The sequence below is a fragment of the Bos grunniens genome, chromosome 17 (assembly GCF_055505025.1).
Source record: "Bos grunniens cultivar Pamir isolate PY7600 chromosome 17, Bosgru_T2T1.0, whole genome shotgun sequence".
Taxonomy (NCBI): domain Eukaryota; kingdom Metazoa; phylum Chordata; class Mammalia; order Artiodactyla; family Bovidae; genus Bos; species Bos grunniens.
This window is the reverse complement of record NC_141181.1, coordinates 42,676,399-42,695,385: the sequence shown is the minus strand read 5'-3', so window position 1 is coordinate 42,695,385 and position 18,987 is coordinate 42,676,399. Positions and strand designations below refer to the sequence as shown.

General features: G+C 37.7%; 1 protein-coding gene across 5 annotated transcripts in view; it reads right to left on the bottom strand.

Annotated features, from left to right (window-relative positions):
* The window catches only part of PDGFC (platelet derived growth factor C), a 252,462-nt gene that overhangs the window by 122,671 nt on the left and 110,804 nt on the right, over positions 1–18,987 (bottom strand). For 3 of the 5 annotated variants that reach the window (XM_086345957.1, XM_086345959.1, XM_086345958.1), the window contains exon 2: positions 5,257–5,317. The exons of the other annotated variants lie outside the window; for them this stretch is intronic. The gene's annotated coding sequence lies outside the window, so the exon portion shown is untranslated. The remainder of the gene's footprint in view (positions 1–5,256; positions 5,318–18,987) is intronic. 5 annotated transcript variants of the gene reach the window in all.

Below are 18,987 nucleotides of genomic sequence, written 5' to 3'. Positions count from 1 at the left end.
GATGGAGGTTCATAACACTGTACAGGAGGTGGTAACCAAAAGTATCATCAAGAAATAGAAATTCAAGAAGGCAAAGTGGTTGCCTGAGGAGGTCTTACAAATACCTGAGAAAGAAGAGAAGTGAAAGGCAAAGGAGAAAGGGAAAGATATGCCAAACTGAATGCAGAGTCCCAGAGAATAGCAAGGGGAGAGAAGAAACCTTCCTAAGTGAACAATGCAAAGAAATAAAAGAAAACAGTAGAAAAGTAAAGACTAGAGATTTCTTCAAGAAAATTGGTGGTAACAAGCGAAAATTTCATGCAAAGATAGGCACAATAAAGGACAGAAACAGTAAGGACCTAATACAAGCACAAGAGATTAAAAAGGGGTGGCAAGAATACACAGAAGAACTACATAAAAAAGTTCTAAATGACCTGGATAAGCACAATGGTGTTGTCATTCATCTAGAGCCAAACATCCTGGCGTGTGAAGTCAAGTGGGCTTTAGGAAGCAATACTACGAATAAAGCTAGAGGAGGTGATGGAATTCCAGCTGAGCTATTTCAAACCCTAGAAAACAGTGCTGTAAAAGTGTTGCACTCAATATGTCAACAAATTTGAAAAACTCAGCAGTGGCCACAGGACTGGAAAGGGCAAGTTTTCATTCCAATCTGAAAGAAAGGCAATGCCAAAGAATGTTCAGACTACCATACAACTGCACTCATTTCACATGTTAGCAAGTTAATGGTGAAAATCCTTCAAGATAGGCTTCAGCAGTAGGTGAACTGAGAACTTGCAGATGTACAAGTTGGATTTAGAAAGGCAGAAGAACCAGAGATCAAATTGCAACATCTGCTGGATCATAGAAAAAACAAGGGAATTCCAGAAAAACCTCTACTTCTGCTTTACTGACTACACCAAAGCCTTTAAATGTGTGGATCACAACTTGGAAAATTCTTAAAGAGATGGGACCACCAGACCACCTTACCTTTCTCCTGAGAAAGCTGTACACATGTCAAGAAGTAACAGAAACATACATGGAACAATGGTCTAGGTAGAAATTGGGAAAGTTGTAGGGCAAGGCTGTATATTGTCACCCTATTTATTTAACCTATATGCCAAGTACATTGTGCGAAACATCAGGCTGGATGAATCATAAGCTGTAATTAAGATTGCCAGGAGAAATATCAAAAATCCCAGATATGCAGATGATACCACTCTAATGGCAGAAAGCAAAGAAACACTAAACAGCTTCTTCATGACAGTGAGAGAGGAGAGTGAAAAAGATGGCTTAAAACTCAACTTTCAAGAAACCAGGATCATGGTACCTGGCCCCATCAGTTCATGGCAAACAGTTGGGGAAAATATGGAAATAGTGACAAATTTTATTTTCTTGGCTTCCAAAAGCACTTCGGACAGTGACTGCAGCCATGAAATTAGAAGGTGCTTGCTCCTTAGAAGAAAAGCTATGACAAATCTAGACAGGGAATTAAAAAGCAGAGACATCACTTTGCCAACAAAGTACTGTATAGTCAAAGCTATAGTCTTTCCAGTAGTTATGTATGGATGTGAGAGCTGAACCATAAAGAAGGCTGAGCGCTGAAGAACTAAAGTTTTTGAATTGTGGTGCTGGAGAAGACTCTTGAGATTCCCTTGGATAGCAAGGAAATCAAACCATGCAATCCTAAACAAAATTATCCCTAAATATTTTTCAAAAGGACTGATGCTGAAGCTGAAGTTCCAATACTTTGACTACCTGATGTGAAGAGCCAAATCATTGGAAAAGACCCTGATCCTGGAAAAGATTGAGGGCAGGAGGAGAAGGGGGGGACAGAGGATGAGATGGTTGGATGGCATCACTGACTCATTGGAAATGAGTTTGTGCGAACTCCAGGAGATTGTGAAGGACAGGGTAGCCTGGCATGCTGTAGTTCATGGGGTTGCAAAGAGTTGGACAGTACTTAGAGACTGGAGAAAAATAGAAACACAGAATTCTCCTTAAATGCTTTACTGAACGCCAATTAGTAATGATTATAATTTTATATACACACATTACTTCAGCAAAACATGTTTAGGCGATGATATTATATTTTATGAGTTAAAGTGTACAGAATTATACATACCACAAGAAGGCTAAAACCAGAATATAGAACAGAGATAAATAAGGAATAATTCACGTTAGAAAAGAAACATTCATTTTAAAGATTCACTACTGATTTCCTTTTTCAATATTTAATCAACTCTTGTTGAATTAAAATATTTTAAACATTGAAAGGCATTTATTTGAAATATTATCCCCCAAACCAGCTAACATTATTAAATACAAATTCATATTATTTAACCTCAGAACAATCAACTATGCTTAGTTAAGAAAAAAATATATTAAAGAACTTCATCTGTTTGGAGACTCAGCATCTGTCAGTATATTGTATGTGCACTGGACACATAATTTACAATCTTCAGATGGAATTTATGAGCAATTTCAAATGTTGAAAGCAGTGACCTATTTCTTTGGGAGCACACAACGTCTAGATACAGTAGTGACATTTTGATGGGTAGATGTTTAAAATGTATCAAGGACAATAATAATGAAAATATAATCAATACAAACTCATTCAAAAATGCAAATAAGGCCATTTGTTTATGAATTTAGTGAATATCTAAAATATGCTTAAGTCTAAAATATGTTTAAAATTCTCTCTTACATGAAACTCTGCATTAGGGGAAATAAATGATTTCTAAGAAACAATAGAAGAGGAATTTATTTCTGTCTTAACATATCTAGCAATCATCAACACTGAAAAATGAGACTTTACTGTTTCCTACTTATATTTAGCATTTCATATTCAAAGATGAATGTATATAATTTATATGTAATGAGCCTATGAGGTTCCTATAAATAACATTCAAAGATAGTAGGAAAAATAGTAAATTTGGTTGCTTCTATGCAAATCATGTCCTCCCACTTAATGTTTTTAATATTATTAATTAAACACTGTCAATAAGTGACAAAGATTTGCATTTCCATAGCAATATTTGAGATTTAGAAGTTACATCTGTAGGAGGATATTTGGCTTCAGTAGGAATTCCACATCAAACTAGCAGCAATAAATGAAGAGTAATCACATTGGACATGACTGCACTTCAGAGGCTATATTTAAACAAACTTACACTTAAGGATATTCTAATCTTTCTGCTTGGCTGGAAAACATTACCTCCCACCCCACCCCCTACCCTCAACAACTTCCCTCAATCTTAACGTGATGTTAAAATGTGCATAAAATACAACTGTGGGGCTTTTAAAATCAGTGGAAGTCATAAAATAAAAATAAAACACATAACATCTATGGGTATATAGATTACTTAAATTCTATTCCTCAATGGCATTTTTAATAATGATCATGAGGTACCTTGGAGAAGGAATGGTAACCCATTCCAGTACTCTTGCCTGGAAAATCCCATGGATGGAGGAGCCTGGTAGGCTGCAGTCCATGGGGTCGCGAAGAGTCAGGAGCAACTGAGCAACTTCACTTTCACTTTTCACTTTCATGCATTGGAGAAGGAAATGACAACCCACTCCAATATTTTTGCCTGGAGAATCCCAGGGACGGGGGAGCCTGGTGGGCTGCCATCTATGGGGTCACACAGAGTCGGACACGACTGAAGCGACTTAGCAGCAGCAGCATGAGGTATTTAACCATGCTTAGCTATTTCATTTTCAGGTTATATTATTTTATCATCTAGTTAGTCTACTCTAAGAGAGTAAATAAAGAGATGTTGAATAATTGGCTTAACTATAACCACAGAACCATTAGCTGAATTCTCCAGCAACAGCCAGTTTTATGATAATAGTTTTAAAATCAAACCAAAGATCCAGAGAAAAGTGGTCTAAAAAGAGGAGCTGAAACACAGGGATGGGACAGAGTCAAGAAAATACATATTTTGAATTTTGGACACAAATTCAAAGCAGAGACTGAACTGAAACCTTACAGAATCCACCAGAAGTTTCATTTCATTCATTTCATGGATGATTATCTAACACTCCTTATTACTGCTTCCTTTGACGTTATCCAAAAATACCTACTACCCTACATTCTGATCTCAGGGAAGACTCTGAGGATACATCTCTCAGATTGGACGCTGTCAGATGCCAGAAGGAGATTGAAGAATCCTGTACAGCGTTTGCACTGTTTACCTGACTGTAATCCCCAGTCAGCAAATGGACGAGCTGCATTCGTGATCTCCCAGAGAGTGAACAGACCTGTCTGAACAGAGCATTTCCTTGAAAATTCTTGCCCATAAAATCTGATTTTGATGTTGAAAACTTTCCACCCATGTCCCCTATAAATCCACCGGTCCCTCTTCTGAAAGAATTGGAACACCATCCAAAGAAATGGAAAAAAGATAGGGAAACACTTGCCTGGGGGTGGGGAGAGGCAGGAGAAACCTAACAGGAGAAAAAAGTACAAAATGTACTTAATTTAATTACAGAAAGTGTAGTAATACTAATTATCTTCATATGTGGCTATTATTCTTATTTTCTAGTTGAGATCAGGCTTTTTAAAGAAAGATATGTATAATAAAAACTTTAATAACACCTAATCATTTAAAGCATGTGATTTAAATTCCTGCACGAGCACAGAGACCATCAAAACATTTAAAGAAGTTATCATAATTCAAAATGTGATTGCAGTGTTGGAATCCTGTTAAAAACCAACCAAAGCCGAAGATTCATGATAGGAAGGAAAAAAAAAAAAACTGATATAAATATGTATGAAGACTTTAACTGATTAACAGGAACCTTTTATACAGCACTTTCTGCCAAATAAAATTAGTATCAAAGAAGAATGGGGAAAAAAGTCTAAGAATAATCAATTACAGCTTGAGAAAAATTCTGCCACTCTCTCTACACCATAACGTCAAAATAATGTGCCAGGGGAAGTTACTTTTAACACATCAAAGAATGCAAAAATGAGAACAGTTCGGTAACCCCGCTGCAGTTTGCACATTATTAGGAATATGGAAACAGTACTGAGCATTGGCACAATTGGATAGAAATGTAGAACTACAAGAACAGAAAAACTCCCACTGTGAAAAGAAGACAGTGAAGTCTGTAGTTGCTCATGTCATAAAATCAGATAAGAATATGATCCCACCTAAAAGGAGTCTCTTCTCTAATATGGTTCATTGTATAAACCTTAATCATGTGAGATTATGTCAAGAATGTATAAGTAAAGTTTAAAAATGTAAAGTAAATAAAAATATACATTTTGCTTACCTTTTAAATGTTCTTTCTCCTCTTTTCTATGCCAGTCCAGATGCTTGGGTATAGTTCCTCCCTGCCAGTAGATGGAGATAGTAAAATTGAGTCTTGTGGTGACCTCAAATCCTACTGTAGGGGGTTCAGAATCTTCAATTTCAGATTTTGGAGGTAAAAATGATTTTAATGATTTAAAAGACACATAAAGCTTGTGATCATTGTTATCTGAGTCAGTCAAATGAACTCATTCATGGCCATCTGTACCAATGTATAAGGGAGAGGGTCTTGGCTGGCATAGAAAAAAATAAAAGAAAGAGCATTATTTTTAGGATATATTCCCTTGATGTTTCATTCTTCCTAAATCTTGCTCATTTACTCAACTAATATTTATTGACTAGTGACTCAAAATTGCAGATTACTATCTCAATGTTTCCATATATATTATCTCTTTAGTTTTTTTTTTTTAACAACCTTGTGAATTAGTAATAATTATCCCCTAATATCTTGTCCCAGGAACTATTTTTAAAAGTTGCAAATGGTGAGTTGGCTCTTGCTTGTCAAGGTTCTGTGGTCCACACAATGTTTAGTTAATGGCTTCACAGATTTAGACTGATTTAGTTTCTTCTTCCTACTGATGAAGGGACCTTGATGTTGTGGGAAACTCATTTTCTGTTAATAAAAACTGATTTGGTTTTATTTCATTTCAAATGAACACAAGTCTTGTGCCAGCTTCTCAGGAAGAAATCTAAACAGCTATGGTGCAGGGCTTCCCTGGTGGCACAATGGATAAGAATCCACCTGCCAATGAAGGGGACACGGGTTCAATTCCCGGTCCGGGGAGATCCCACATGCCTCAGAGCAACTAAGCCCGCAAGCCACAAGTAATGAGCTTGAGTACTCCTGAAGCCCTCCCACCCCAGAGCACATGCTCAGCAACAATAGAAGCCCACACACCACAGCTAGAGAGAAGCCTCCACTCACAGCAACTAGAGAAAAACCTGTGCAAAGCAACAGAGACTGAGCACAGCAACCCCCTGCAAAAAAAAAAAAGAAAGAAAACCACACTATGGTTCCGCCAGTTTATAGAGATCACATGGATCATCCTGAATAAAACAGAAGTTGAGACGAGAGTCCCGTGACTGTTTTTTCTCTTTTAGAAACTGCTCACTTAAGATCAAATTCATTAATATCTGTAATGACTGGGACTAGCTTCTGAAAAAGAATAAAATCATTATCATTTTCCAAAGCTAATAGGACATGCAAGTGTCTCTTGAAGATGATAAAGAGGCAAACTGGAAGAAAACTGAATTGAATATTGATGAAATTATGCAATAATTGACTCCACTTTTCTCAGTTTAGTAAACCCGTTAGAATTTTAATTAAGTGAAATCTATCCCTTAAAGTCTAGGTTTATTATTCCTTGTTGTCCTGGTCCTTGATACCAACACAACACATTTTGGAAAACTAGGGCATTATACAACTTCTTTTTAAGTCTTTATCGAATTTGTTACAACATTGCGTTTGCTTTATGGTTTTCGTTTGTTTTTTTTTTTGGCCCCAAGGCTTCTGAGATCTTAGCTTACCCCACCAGAGATCAAACCTGCACCCCTGCATTGGAAGGAGAAGTCTTAACCACGGGGCCTCCCGGGGAAGTCTCTACCCAGCTTCTTAAACAAGAGTAATTTGTTTAATCTAAGTAATCTGTTCAATCTGTTCTGTTCCAGAGCGATTGACTAAAATAAATCTACTCTCCTTACACAAGCACTGTGGTGATTCTGTCCAAATGAATACACTAATATTTATACACCTCTTTCTAGGTCTTATAAATTATTTTCAGATTACAAATCATTTTCTGACACACAAGTTTCTTTTGCTCTCACAATCACTTAGAAGAGCCAAGGTATCATGCAAAATTTATTAATGCAAAAAGAGTTGGTTGTCACCTTAAATTGACCATATAGTTTCTTGTCCAAACCAGCACATTTTTATGACTGAAATAAGGTGGTATTATTAATTGTGTCAAGACCACAGATATTAAACCATGATGGTCCCCAGACAACCTGAGCTCATGGTTACCGTAATGACAAACAGCTTTACCCTTCAATCCAGTGCTTTTGAGTCTAAATCCTATTCTCTTTCCACTACATCACATGACTCCAGGAAATTTTTCACCTCAAACATCTGTATGAAGAATTCTGAAGTGTCTGTTTTCCTGTTACCATCCATAGTTATTTCAGTTCACCAAGTAGAACGAATGCTTTGTTTTCATAAACTTAGTAATATCTAGTACTTTCACAGTATTTTATTCAATGTAGGTTAAAATAAAAACAGCAACAAAATAACAATCCTAACTTTAAACATTTCCTGTTTAACCTCTCTTTAATGGATTATTTCTGAGGTCTTTCTAATACTACCAAGGAAGCAGGAGACATTTTTTACCAATAATTGCTGATTTTCTGGATTCTAACTCCATTCCATTGCTTGGAATAATAGGCCTGATGTTAACTCTACTTCTAAGTGTAAACATTATTCCAGAATTCGGTACTCCTTAACAAATGATAAATTCCATATACATTTAGAGAAGATAAGAGGTCATTTGAAAGGTACCTTATCATTAGGGTTAAAAAGTATGGAAAAATGAAGCAATACTGAAAGTAAAAACTATATACCTTTCACAATGAATATTGTCTCATGTATATATATATATATATATATTCCCTTACTTGATTATTCAGTTTTTAACTTATCTGCATGTAATTTCATTAACAGACTCCAAGAGATTATGGATTTTGCTTAGGTGTTCATTTTGCTTTGTTTTCATTGTTTTTCACTAATGTATCCTCACCTATAATAGAGACTTAATAAATAAGTGTTGACTGGCTGGGTTGCCCAGAAGTAAAAGCACAAGTTTCAGCTGCAAACACACTTACAAAGGAAATGTATTCAGTAAAAAGTATGATATGTGGGTAGACTCCTGGCCTATTGCTGCTTTCTGAAGATTTCTGCCTTAAGAAGAAACAAAATCCCTCATGTTATGAGGGGAGATGTCAGCAATCGATTGCCACTCCAGCAAACCTTTTTCTATGGAGCTGAGTTATACTAAATTCGCATTTGGAGTTATGTCACCACATCTGAGGTCTCTAAAATAAAACTTCAGGCAACTGTAAAATTTCACCCATAGAGCATCATATTCAGGGAAGAAACTCTTTTTACCTTTCTGAAATCCAAAGTTAAATACTTGTTTTAAAAAATAGAATCCCCATTCTCTTGGTCAGACTTTAGAACCACACATATCTTTGAAACACAGATAAATTGGAGAGATTCTCTTCACAATTTGCATATTTACTACAATTTGCTAGAGGAGAGTTATAATAGGGGATGTTCAGAACTGACTGTGAGCATTATGGGATGGTAGGATAATATAGTAGCACCATCATGGTGAAGAGCATGCTATGGGCTGGTCTGGACAGAATATAACAATATAGGAAGTTGTTGAGACAAAAACAGACTTTGACATAATTTGCTAAAAATGCCTATAATCCTCTGTTCCCTTATTATTGCTCCAAATATAAAACTAGGCTTCAGGATTCTCAACGATGTTAAAGTTATGAACTAAGAATAACCAGAGCTATCTTTTTAAATCCTTTTAAACCATAGGCTTGAGAAAGTTTTGAGAATCTGATGAAAAGTATGAATACTCAAGCCAGGAAATTATATATATAAATACAGACTCTCATAATTTCATACAGTAGCATACAATTTCAGAATGTTCAACAAGCCCCTGAAAACTATTCATGAACCTTTTACCTATGAAATCAACACTCTCCTCAAAAATAACTTAATCCATCATAAAGCAACCATTTGGGTAAAACATCATTAGTGTAAACGAGTAACCAATTTAGCAAACGGGGATCAATATAAGAAATCATTCTGAAAGTCTAACTTGAGTTTTGGATTAAATAAAATATGTATTTATCTTAGAGTAAATTATACACACACACACATATACACACACACACACACACACACACACATATATATATATATATATATTGCATACACACACACATATACATATATATATCTCCAATATTCTTGCCAGGAGAATTGCAGGGAATATAGTCCCTGCAATTCTCCTGGCAAGAATACTGGAGTAGGTATCCATGCCCTCTTCCAGGGGTTCTTCCCAAGCCAGGGATCAAACCCACGTCTCCTGCACTGCAGGTGGATTCTTTACCACTGAGCCACCGAGGAAGCCTATATGCCACATTACCATTTGTAAGATAGATAGCTTGAGGGAAGCTGTTATTTAACACAGGGAGCTCACCTCGGTGCTCTGTGATGACCTAGAGGGGAGATAGGATGGAGGTGCTAGAGGAAGGGGATATATGTATATTCACAGCTGATTCACTCTGTTGTACAGCAAAAACTAACACCACAGTGTAAAGCAATTATCTTCCAATTTAAATAAAAACTAAAATAAATAATACATACACATATATAGGTAGGTGTAACATGTTTTTTACATAAAAAAATAATGACACTATTTCAGACTTCTGGTGCAGAAACTCTATAAAACAGTTTAAAATGTTTTCTGAAAACATGTATCCAAAATATATAATTTAGAACAATCTAAGAATTATTTTCATGCCGTCCACGGGGTCCTCCAGGCAAGAAGGCTGGAGTGGGTTGCCATTTCCTTTTCCAGTGGGTCACATTTTGTCAAAACTCTTCACTGTGACCTGTCTTGGGTGGCCCTACATGGTGTGGCTCATAACTTCATTGAGTTACACAAGTCCCTTTGCTATGACAAAGGGCAATCCATGAAGGGGAAAGGAAATCAACCCCGAATATTCACTTGAAGGACTATGCTGAAGCTGAAGCTCCAACACTTTGGCCATCTGGTGCAAGGAGCCGACTCAACATTAGCTGGAAAAGCCCCTAACGCTGGAAAAGACTGAAGGCAAAAGGAAAAGGGGGCAGCGGAGGATGAGATGGTTAGGTAACATCCCAAACTCAATGGACATGAATTTGAGAAAACTCTGGGAGACAGTGGAGGACAGAGGAGCCCGGTGTGCTGCAGTCCATAGGGTCACAAAGAATTGGAGATAACTTAGTGACTAAATAACAAAATGCAAAACCAGAAATAGATTCACAGAGAGAAAACAAACTTATGGTTACCAGGGGAGAGTGTGGGAGGGGAGAAGATAATTAGGAGACTGGGATAAACAGGTATACCCGACTATTTATAAAACAGTTAAACAAGCACAGGGAACTATATTCAATATCTTCTAATAACCTACAATGGAAAGGAACATGTATACAATATGTATGTATGAGATGTATACAGAAAAGAATGTAACATATACTTTAACTGCACTCCTATATTTCAACAAGAAGGATTATTTACTGTAATAGCTTATAAATGCAAAGACAGAAAATTTACCATTTTTGAGCATTAACAGTGGACTAGTGACTGTCAGGGAGAAGGCAATGGCACCCCACTCCAGTACTCTTGCCTGGAAAATCCCATGGACGGAGGAGCCTGGTGGGCTGCAGTCCATGGGGTCACGAAGAGTCGGACACGACTGAGCGACTTCACTTTCACTTTTCACATTCATGCATTGGAGAAGGAAATGGCAACCCACTCCAGTGTTCTTGCCTGGAGAATCCCAGGGACAGGGGAGCCTGGTGGGCTGCCGTCTCTAGGGTCGCACAGAGTTGGACACAACTGAAGCGACTTAGCAGCAGCAGCAGCAGCAGTGACTATCAGGCATTAGTATGAACTATCCAACAACAATGCTGTCAGAGAGACCCTGGCACCAATGCTCCACCAAGCAGAACTCTTCTAACTGGATCAACACATCATGAGCACAGAGAATAAAAAGTGGTGACAAATGTGGGCACCCCCCCGCCCCCAGCAACAATGCTCCCGCCTGCAGGCACAGATTGATAACAAAGCTGCTTCCTTCTGAGGCTGGCTGTAACTGCACTGTAGGGTGGGTAGTAACAAGAGTTTACACATTCGGAAATGGGCGGTGGTTCTCCTGAGCCATGGAGGGGATCAGATAGCAAGAGATAGATCTAATTTGATCCTAGTTCTCTCCTGACCAAATTGACACTGATTCATGTGCAGAAAATATTTAAGACAACATTAGAAGTTGTCATCTACCTTTCATTTTTTTAAAATTACATTCTTTTTTTTTTATTGTATTGTATTTTTTAACTTTACAATATTGTATTGGTTTTGCCATATATCAACAACCTAAAATCTTGTTCAGTCACATTGAAAGCAGTAACACAAGGATTGCATATGTTATACATATATTTTTTTAATATTTATATATTTATTTGGCTTCACTGACTCTTTGCCCCAGCACTCAGGATCTTTAGTCATGGAATGTGAACTCCAGTTGTGAAAAGTAGGATCTAGCTCCCTGACCAAGGTCCCCTGTATTACGAGTGTGAAGACTTAGCCACTGGACCACTGGGGAAGTCCCTGTTGTTATTTTTTGCTTCTTAAGGAATTGTTATGATACAATTTAAATCTTTCACTAGATTTTCTATTTCATAAAGCAAATTTAAGAAAGTTTCAAAATATAACAGTACTATATATAAATTCTACCTAGATAGTTGAATATTTTTCTTGATAGTATTAACTAAAGCAGGTTGTTTCTTGACAAATGTACAGTAAGTTAGGTTCTTTTTCTCAGTGAACACAGTACAGAAACTTACAGGAAAACAGTGCACAGTGAGTACATTTTAAATCAGCACTGGATTCAGGCTCATGTAATGCTCTGGAACCAGCATTATTTTCTACTTGTCACTAGAGTACAAGTGAAGTGGAGAAGACAATTCACTAACTTAATCACCTTATTTCTCATTAACTCCTTCTCCATAAAAAATATAGTATAACAGTAGAGTATAAGAAGTCCAGTAGAATAAAAATCCTGAAAGGTGGTTAAATTATAATTTTTAAAATATGCCTTCACCCCCAAATTTCATGGTTTAGTCAGGAATGAAATATCTTAGCATGCATGTGAAACTGAATTTTTTAGTAAATCATAGAACATATTCCACATAGAATTAGACTTCATAGCTGTGTCTAAATGTTTCAGTCCACAAATATTCAACGACTGCCCACTGAGTTCAGGCTATAAGAGGGGTGCCAGGCTACTGCAGCCCGGTGGAGTCGAGGTTCACTGCCACACACGCAGGTGCTCCTTATTCGAACCAAAAAGTGCTGAGCAACAGTGAGAGGTGACTCTTCTACCTCTTGGACTAAGTGACTTTTAAAAGCATATCATAAGTCTCCATAGTCACTTCAGCTCCAGGAGTTGGTGATGGACAGGGAAGCCTGGCGTGCTGCAGTCCATGGGGTCGAAAAGAGTCAGACACGACTGAACAATGGAACTGATAGTCACTTAAGGTTTCTTTTGGCATCAAGAGATTGGTGGTTGGTGATGGTCCAGGTGGAAGAAGCTACTATACAGCCAAGGCCAAGTGTCTTTACTTCTCAATTCAAGTGAACTTAGCTATCAATCTATCGATATCTGCTTTGACCTTAAAATAAGCAGCAAGTCATCTAGAGAAGGCATAGAGAATTGAAAAATGTTCACTATAACCTCAGAAGGTATGTATTTTGAGTGTTATGCCTCTCTTGCTGTTCATGAGCACGTGATTATAGCTAGTTTGGGTATTTTTTTCTATATTAAACAGAGTTCTTAAATTAAAACCATAAACCTCCAATACAAAAGAATTGATGGGGAGTGCTAAGAAGCCATTTAAGTATCAAAGAAAAAAAAAATGTGAAAGTGAAATTTTAAGCAAAAAAGACCAAATCATTTGACTCACTGACAAAGTGATATCATGTGAGGGAATTACATGAATGAACATTTTGTGGCCATACCTGTCACTAAAATGAAACAGAAGCATTTTGAAAGTTCAAATAAAATATTTTTATCTAATATAAACCAAATTGTTGAGCTGGAAACCACCTATTTCATAGCTCATTTTGAAGTCAAATAAAATTTTATTACTGCAAAAACAAACTGTTCTCAAAATGATTTCTGTGAAAACACTGTTATTTAAGGATTATCTGTCACTAGCTTTGAAAATATAACTGAAGAGTCAGTGCACCTGTTAGAGGATTGATTTATAATGTTTTACACTGAATAAAACATGCAAGGAAAAGTGGATATATGAAAATGACCCTCCTAAATTAGAAGCACATAGTTTTTTATACATTTTCAGGGAATGATTCTATGATTATTTTCTATCAATGAGCTGCCAATCAACGATGGAAAGATATGACAGTAACAAATTCCTCTTTTATCTGTTTCATGTTATTGTTCTATTTGGTACCACTTTCTACTTTCTGACCCACTTAAGATATCTTAGATTCTATAGAATCTAGTCTGATACCTGGAGTTCATTCTTTGCCAAGATTTTTTTTTTTTCCTTTTTTTTTTTATATATTTTTTTTTCTAATTTTATTTTTAAACTTTACATAATTGTATTAGTTTTGCCAAATATCAAAATGAATCCGCCACAGGTATACATGTGTTCCCCATCCTGAACCCTCCTCCCTCCTCCCTCCCCATACCATCCCTCTGGGTCGTCCCAGTGTGCTAGCCCCAAAGTCCTCAGTATTCTTCTACAATCTCAAATCCTTGGCAAGCTTACTTCTTGAACTATCTTCCATAAGCATATGCTCTTTGAATCTACATCAACAGCTCAGAACTGTCTTTCAAACCACAAAACTCACATTCCCAAGTGCTTCACTACCTTCAAATCAATATATCCTACTGCAAACTTACTCATCAGGTCTAGATGGCCTTCTACTTTACTTTTATAATATCTATGAATGAAATCACCATCTCACCAGCCAGTCAGCCTCAAAACCTCATGATTTTTAACTTTTGCTTATGACACTACATGGTCAATTTAATATGACTGAGATGATTTTTAACATAAAACATGGCTTCAGTTTACTCAGTCCTGTCCAGCTTTTTGCAGCACTGTGGACTGCAGCATGCCAGGCCTCCCTGTCCATCACCAACTCCTGGAGCTTGCTGGAACTCATGTGCTTTGAGTCGGTGATGCTATGCAACCATTTCATTCTCTGTCATCCCCTTCTCCTCCTGCCTTCAATCTTTCCCAGCATCAGGGTCTTTTCTAATGAGTCACTTCTTGGCATCAGGCAGCCAAAGTATTGGAGTTTCAGCTTCAGCATTAGTCCGCCCAATGAATATTCAGGACTGATCTCCTTTAGGATGCACTGGTTGGATCTCCTTGCAGTCCAAAGGACTCTCAAGTCTTCTCCAAAACCACAGTTCAAAAGCATTAATTCTTTGGTGCTCTGGTTTCTTTATGGTCCAACTCTTACATCCATACATGACTATTGGAAAAACCATAGTTTGACTAGACAGATCTTTGTTGGCAAAGTAATATCTCTGTTTTTGAATATTCTGTCTAGGTTTGTCATAGATTTTCTTCCAAGGAGCAAGCATCTTTTAATTTCATGACTGCAATCAGTATCTGCAGTGATTTTGGAGCCCAGAAAAATAAAGTCTGTCACTGTTTCCATTGTTTATCCATCTATTTGCCATGAAGTGATGGGACCAGATGCCACGATCTTAGTTTTCTGAATGTTGAGTTTTAAGCCAGCTTTTTCACTCTCCTCTTTCTGTTTCATCAAGAGGCTCTTCACTTCCTCTTCGCTTTCTGCCATAAGGATGGTGTCATCTGCATATCTGAAGTTATTGATATTTCTCCCAGCAAACTTGATTCCAGCTTGTGCTTCATCAAGCCCAGCATTTCACATGATGTACTCTGCATATAAGTTAAATAAGCAGGGCGACAATATACAGCCTTGATGTACTCCTTTTCCTATTTGGAACCAGTCTGTTGTTCCTTGTCTGGCTCTAACTGTTGCTTCTTGACCTGCATACAGATTTCTCAGGAGGCAGGTCAGGTGGTCTGGTATTCCCATCTCTGGAAGAAATTTCCACAGTTTGTTGTGATCTACACAGGCTGGATGGCATCACCGACTCTATGCACATGAGTTTGGGTGAACTCCGGGAGTTGGTGATGGACAGGGAGGCCTGGTGTTCTGCAATTCATGGGGTCGCAGAGTCGGACACAACTGAGCAACTGAACTGAACTGAACTGAACACAGTCAAAGGTTTTGATTTAGTCAATAAAGCAGAAGTAGATGTTTTTCTGGAACTCTCTTGCTTTTTCTATGATCAAATGGATGTTGGCAATTTCATCTTTGTTTCCTCTGCCTTTTCTAAATCCAGCTTGAACATCTGAAAGTTCTTGGTTCACGTACTGTTGAAGCCTTGTTTGGAGAATTTTGAGCACTACTTTAATAGCCTGTGAGATAGGTGCAATTGTGCAGTAGTTTGAACATTCTTTGGCATTGCTTTTCTTTGGGATTGGAATGAAAACTGACCTTTGTCAGTCCTGTGGCCACTGCGGAATTTTCCAAATTTTCTGACATATTGAGTGCAGCACTTTAACAGCATCATCTTTTAGGACATGCAATAGCTCAGCTGGAATTTCATCACCTCACTAGCTTTGTTCGTAGTAATACTTTGTAAGGTTGACCTGACTTCCTACTCCAGGATGTCTGCCTCCAGGTGAGTGATTACACCATGGTGGTTATCTGGGTCATGAAGATCATTTTTGCATATTTCTTCTGTGTATTCTTGTCACATCTTCTTAATATTTTCTGCTTCTGTTAGATCCATACCATTTCTACCCTTTACTGTGTCCATCTTTGTATGAAATGTTTCCTTTGGAATCTCTAATTTTCTTGTAGAGATCTCTAGTCATTCCCATTCTATTGTTTTCCTCTATTTCTTTGCACTGATCCCTGAGGAAGGCTTTCTTATCTCTCCATGCTATTCTTGGAACTCTGCATTCATATGGGCATATCATTCCTTTTCTCCTTTGCCTTTAGCTAAACGCAAAGATATGGCTTAGGACCCAGTTGGTGTCCAATAGGTATAGTAAGTCCCCTAATTAGGAGCCTTCAATTTTCAAACTTTCAAAGATGTGAACATGGAGCTCACTAATAAGACCTGATGGAACTGGAGGCCCAGAGAGAGAATGAAGAGAGACAAGATGAAGAAGAAGTAACTGAAGAATAAAAACAGGTAATGGGGTCTTTATCTGAGGAGGCATTGTGCGTTTTTGAGAACAAGACCCAAATGCAGAACATTACATGAAGGCTGCAGCAGCTGTTCAGGATGAATCCAGCGCTAGGGCATCACCTATGACGAGAAATGAAGAGCTACCACCCAGACATCACTGGATTGCTTTTTCAAGAGGGCAGATAGAACTGAATCTTTCAAGGAACCAGAACTTGTGCCTCAACATCAGGCATGAGGCAGCTTGCACTCCGTGTCCTGTTGCCGATGACCCTTCTGCTCTACCATCGCCCACATTCTCTCCCTCCTCCAGGCGGCAGCTCTTCTTCTCTGTTCACCTGATGCCAGCCCCTGTATGCCAGTTGTTGTACTTCACTACTTTACTTCTCAAGGTACGGTACTGTAAGATTTAAAAGTTTTATTTCTTGTTTGCTTTTTATGTATTATTTGTGTGGAAAGTACATATAAACCTATTACTCTGTGTGTGTGTGTGTGTCTATGTGTGCGTGCACACACGCTTGTGCTTAGTTGCTCAGTTGTGTCTGACTCTTTGTGACTCCATGAACTATAGCCCACCAGGCTTCTCTGTCCACGGAATTCCCCAGGCCAAAATAATTGGAGTGGGTTGCCATTCCCTTCTCCATGGGGTCTTCCCGACCCATGGATCAAACCCGGGTCTCCTGGTCTCCTGCACTGCAGGTGGATTACTATAGAGTCGATCTTGTCAGTTGGGTACCTAGGCCAACTTTGTTGGACTTATGAACAAATTGGATTTAAGAAACAAGCTCTTGGAACAGAACTCCTTTTTATACAGGGAACTTACTGTATTGGTTACTATTGTTTCTACAACTGTCTTCAATATGGAACACTCAATTTAATCAAATGACAATCTTCCTCTTCATTAATAAAGGTTGAGTTTCCCAGCTCTGTGACCCTACAGAGTTTGCCATCTTCAAGTAACAATATATTTGTGTACTACATGGACATATCTATAAGTGAAACAAATCTGTATTAAAATGAATACTGATAATCCTTTAACTCCTTAAGGAATAGACTTAGGAAAAAACATATTTCACCAATATGCCTATTTATTTCTGTTTTTATCACAGTGAATTTTTAAGTGAACACAATTAAGAGGAAAGTTGTTTCTGACATTTTAAAAAAGGTTGGTAAGGCTTTTTGTCACACATGTACACACACAAAAGCTTAATTTTAGTAGGCAAATTGTGATTCTTTTAGGTCTTAAGTAACTATATCTTAACATGTCAAAAATATATTTTTTTAATATTTCACCCGAGTGTTATTTTGTTATTTAAATGTTTTTGTGTATGTATAAATCATGTTTAATTTCATTTATTTTCCCATGAAATGAAGTGAAGTCGCTCAGTCGTGTCCGACTCTTTGCTACCCTGTGGACTGTAGCCCACCAGGCTCCTCTGTCCATGGGATTTTCCAGGCAAGAATACTGGAGTGGGTTGCCATTTCCTTCTCCAGGGGATCTTCCTGACCCAGGGATCAAACCCAGGTCTCCCACATTGCAGTCAGACCCTTTAACCTCTGAGCCACCAGGGAAGCCTATACAGATGGCCAGTATTCTAAACACCTGTCCATCCTGTCTCACAAATTAGATTGCTATATGTGTATAAATCAAAGGGCTTCCCTGGTGGCTCAGACAGTAAAGAATCTGCCTGTAATGCAGGGGACCTGGGTTCTATCACTGGGTCAGGAAGAACCCCTGAAGAAGGGAATGGCAACCAACTCCAGCTAGCCTGGAGAATCCCATGGATAGAGAAGACTGTTGGGCTATGGTCCATGGGGTCACAGAGAGTCAGACATGACTTGAGCGTTGTTTTTTGTTTTTTTTTTAACGTTTTTTTGTGTATGGTACAAGTCATATTTAATCTCATTTATTTTCCCATACAGATGGCCAGTATTCTACACACTTGTCCATTCTGTCTCACAAATTAAACTACTACATGTATATAAATCAATTTATGTCTTTTTAAAATCTTTTTCAATGTACTATGTGGCTGCTCTTGAACAAAAAACACCATATAGTTATACCTTTATAATAAATTTTAATGCCTTGGTTACTCATAGCCCACTATTTTCCACATTAGTTTTCAAGTTAGCTAACTGAGTTCCATGAAATTCTATAAGAATCTCATTGAAATAATGCTTAATTTATAAAATTATTGGAGGACACTTTACATAACTGTAATATTAAATTCTCCCAGCAGTAAACACGGTATTCCTCTCATTTATTTACATTTTATGTTTTTTTCTTTTTAAGACTATTTGAACAACTCCAAAGATAGCTACTGAAAATATAAGGAACATATATAAAACTGCTATGGAGTACACTCCTGTCAGCTAAAAAATGCCAGCATCAGATTTGTGATCTGATTATCAACATCCCAAAGCTGAATCCAGGGGTATGAAATAAAAACAGATGCACGGTGGAAAAAGTAACCACTGCTAGAGTTCTCAAAAATGTCAGCTGTTAAAATGTTCTAGCTCTTGGCTCCTGCCCCATCACCAAAAGAGACACTTGCCTCACTTAAGACACATGCACAGCTTTACTGCTCTC